At 37.3% G+C, this 4,426-nt stretch overlaps 1 pseudogene; it reads left to right on the top strand.

Annotated features, from left to right (window-relative positions):
* Nucleotides 1-4,037: 4,037 nt before the first annotated feature.
* LOC122467410 lies at nt 4,038-4,158 on the top strand (annotated as a pseudogene).
* Nucleotides 4,159-4,426: the final 268 nt, after the last annotated feature.

Genomic DNA, 4,426 nt, shown 5'->3' with positions numbered 1-4,426 from the left:
CCAGAGCCCGACGCGGGGCTCGAACTCACGGACCGCGAGATGGTGACCTGGCTGAAGTCGGACGCTTAACCGACTGCGCCACCCAGGCGCCCCAAGAAATTTCTAAAAAATGTACTTAAAAATGAAGAAATTGAGCCAAAAGTTTGAAAGTATGAGATTCAAGGGGAGAACACAAAACAAAACCAAAGAAAACCAAAAAAAAAAAAAAAAAAAAAAAAGATGAGAGGACACCTTATGCCCAGGTCTTAGTTTTTTTATACCAAAGAGTTCCTTGGACAAATCCCTAATTCTAGGACCAAGACAAGAAATATATAAGATGAATTTTATTATTCCAGAAAGTAGGAAAGTGCTAAATACACATACACAAATAAGAGTATAGGTATATTAAAGGATATACAAAAATCAACTAAAAGAGCTCTCATGGATAAAGCTGGAATAATTTGAGCAACAAATTAAATAATTATTCAATTACATCACAAAATATAGAATAAATATTTATGAATACTGGTATAAGCACACACTTAAATAAATACATGGGAAAATATAGGCGGAACTCTTGTGGATAAGTCTTCAAAATAATTTTTGTAGATAATCCAACTCTCAAAGAGGTAGAAAGTAATTTTTTACCTCTTATGTGTGGGCTCTGTAAAGTGACTTCCTTCCAAAGAAGACAGTAAAGAAAGGGAAGGGAATCCCAGTAAGTTTACAGAAGAGAAATCTGACAAACATGTCCTCAGTCAGGGAATCAAGGTAAACATCAACAGTAATGAGTCATCTTGAGAATATATATCCTTGATATGAAATGGTGAGAATGGCACATTACCTCTGTGTTCTGACTCCCATGAATGCATTACTCCTGTGCAATCATGAGAAACCCCAAATAAGAAACATTCTACAAAATACCTGACCAATACTTCTCAAAATTGTCAAGGTAATCAAGAAAAAGGAAGTCAAATGAACTGTTACAGCTCCTAGAAGCCTATGGAAAGATGATGAATAAATGTAATATTTACTGTGGATGGGACCTAGCAGTAAAAAACATTTAGTAAAAACTGAGGAAATGTATGAATAAAGAATGGACTTTGTATAATAATAATGCACTGATACTGTGCAAATATGTTATATATATATTAAATATACCATATTAATGTAAAATGTTATTATAGGAGAAATTGGGTATGCTGTACATGGGAACTCTGTAATATCTTTGTAACTTTCCATAAATGTCAAACTATGAAAAAGAAGGGGATCCAGTTTCCAGTTTTGCACATAAAATACTTGGAAGTTGCCACTCTGTACTAAAAAGCTGAACAGACTGAAAAATTAATAACTCTTCTTGTGTGCTCAAGAAGACAGGATACATTGGGGCACCTGGGTGGTTCAGTCGGTTAAGCATCTGACTTCAGCTCAGGTCATGATCTCACGCTTCCTGGGTTTGACCCCGTGTTGGGGTCTGTGCTGGCATCTCAGAGCCTGGAGCTTGCTTGTTTCAGATTCTGTGTCTCCCTCTCTCTCTCTCTCTCTCTCGCTCTCTGCCCCTCCCCCACTCATGTTCTGTCTCTGTCTCTGTCTCTCTTAAAAATAAATAAATATTAACATTTTTTTTTAAAGAAAAGAGGACACAGGGCAAAACACTGCCCTCAAGACGGGACAGACAGCCAGGTGAATCTAGGGAGTTGTGGTTTACCTGAGCAGATCCTCACAGCAGAGCTTTCTTCAAGAACCAGTGCCAGGGCAGGAACACCAGGGAACACAGGCAGTGTAGGAAGGGAAGAATTTTGTGAGGTTTACCTCCAGAAGCTCAAACAGGTTCTCACAGTAAATATCTGAGGAAAATCCCCTTCAGCTCTGGCAGAGGGAAGTGAAAAGGAAGCATTTTGAAATACTGAACGACACCATGTTCTTCTTAACAAGGCCTGCCCTCAGGAGAAACCAATTAACCAGAGCCTAACTTGCTAGGGTATTACCACAGCTTAACTGACGTGGCAAAAGGGGAATACCCAATTCCTGCCCTCCCTAGCCATCCTGCTCACTGAACTGGAGACAGAGTAAACAAGAAAACAAATACATAAAAGCAAACAAACACTGACAAACACTTGTGAAATTCATAGTCCAAAGGAATAGATTCACCAGCAGACCTCACAGGACCATAGAAAACTTCCCCTCCCATCACACCTCACACCACATTACTAAAGCCCTACTTACAGCAGTTCCTTTATCCAGTATATCAAGTCCCGTTATCAAGAAAAAAAATTACAAAGTATACCAAAAGATAAAAAACAAACTAGCACAATTTGAAGAGGCAGAACAAGCATCAGAACCTGATGCAGCAGAAATGTTGGGATTATCAGACCAATGTTTTGAGATTGTTTTCTTAAGTTATCTTTCTGCTACTTTGTCACTGGAGTATAGAAACAGGATAGATTGCAGCATTATTTACAGCAGCCAAAATATGGAAGCAACCTAAGTGTCCATCAAGAGATGAATGGATAAAGAAGATGTGGGATATATATATACACAATGGAATATTACTCAAACATAAAAAAGAAAGAAATCTTGCCAATTGCAACACTATGGATTGTCCTAGAGGCTATAATACTAAATGAAGTAAATCAGCCAGAAAAAAACAAATGCCATATGATTTCACTTGTATATGGAATCTAAAAAAAAAAAAAATCCAACAACAACAACAAAACCAGATTCATAACTTTAGAGAACAAATTGGTGGTTGCCAGAGAGGAGGGAGAGTGGTAGAGGAATGGGCAAAATCAGTGAAAGGGTTTAAGAGGTACAAAGTCCCAGGTTACCTGTGTGGCTCAGTCCCTTAAACTTCTGACTCAATCTCAGCTTGGGTCATGATCTCGCCATTTATGAATTTGAGCCCTTAGTAGGGCCCAGTACTGCTAGCGTGGACCCTGCTTGTGATTGTCTCCCACTCTCTCTGCCCCTTCCCCACTTTCTCTCTCTCTCTCTCTCTTTCCCAAAATAAATAAACTTTAAAAAAACAAAAACAAACAAAGAGAGAGGTACTAAAACAACTATGAGAATTCCTTCCATAGTACACAGGACATAGCTGAAGACAGAATCTTTGAATTAGAGGATATATCAATGAACCTTGAAAACCAAAAAGAAAAGAGAACAGAGACTAAAAAACAAAACAAAACAAAACAGAACAGGTTATCCAAGGACTGTGGGACAAATACAAAATGTATAACATACACATAATAGGACTACCAGAAGAAGAAAAACAAAATGATAATGTCTGAGAATTTTCCCAAATTAATATCGAACACAAAACCACAGATCCAGGAATCTCCAAGATCCAGAGATCTCAGGAATCCTACTATGCATGATAAATGCCCCTCAAAAACTACACCTGGAATTTCACTTCAAACTACAGGAAATCAGATACATAGTATTAATCCATAGAAAAAATGCCACAGGGAGAAAAAATAAACTCCTTACCTACAGAGGGACATATATCAGAATTGCACTCATAATTAAAGTATAGGGAGGAAAAAAGACTACCAAGTTGGAAATCATTCTTCAAAAGTGGAAAAGAAATAAAGCAGACATTTTCTCAGAGATTGAGGGTATATTTTTGCCAATAAGCCTGCTCTGCAAGAAATGCTAAAATACATTCTCTAGAGAAAGAAAACAAATATAGGTCAGAAACTTAGACAAATGTAAGAAAAGGAATAGTATCAAAGAATTGATATGTAAAGTTAAATAAAAAAATTGTTTTTCTGATCATTAATTGATCAGATATCAATGTGTTAATTATAATAATACCAAAAATGTATTTGATTAAATAATCTATGCCTAAATTAAATGAATGATAATAATGATACAAGGGACAGGAGGAGAAATTAGGATTATTTTGTTATTGTAAGGTACTCACACTGCCTATGATTAGCATTGCATTATTTAAATGTGGACTTGGATTAGCCTATAAAATGTATATTGAAAACTCTAGGACAAACACTAAAAAAATTTTAAAACGACAACAAAAGAAACAAAACAACAACAAAAACAAACTGCAGCCAATTAAACCGACCAGGCTCTTTTTAGATGTCCAATGACTGAAAACAGCAGCTTCCTTAGTAGTATATGCAGTCTGTTGCTCATATGGCTTGCCCTAAGTACATGGAGATGAACCTTTCTATTGGATATTTATGTCTGACCTCAAGTTGTCCCCATTCTAGGCCCCAGACAGATATGTGGGGTGCCTTTGGCCCTAGAGTACAGTGGCCAAGATCCCCATTGGGCAAACCATCAGATCCACCAGTTCCACACCACAAAACAAGGACAGAGGTCCTATGCAGGGTCAAGTTCAAGTTATCTGGCTGCTGGAAGACCCACATCTTCAAGAAGAGAGGCTTTACTAAGTTTAATATGAATGAATTTGAAGACATGGTGGCTGAAA

Source organism: Prionailurus bengalensis, chromosome A3 (genome assembly GCF_016509475.1).
Source record: "Prionailurus bengalensis isolate Pbe53 chromosome A3, Fcat_Pben_1.1_paternal_pri, whole genome shotgun sequence".
Lineage (NCBI taxonomy): Eukaryota > Metazoa > Chordata > Mammalia > Carnivora > Felidae > Prionailurus > Prionailurus bengalensis.
The sequence above is the reverse complement of the archived record's forward strand: the minus strand, read 5'-3'. Positions and strand labels throughout refer to the sequence as shown.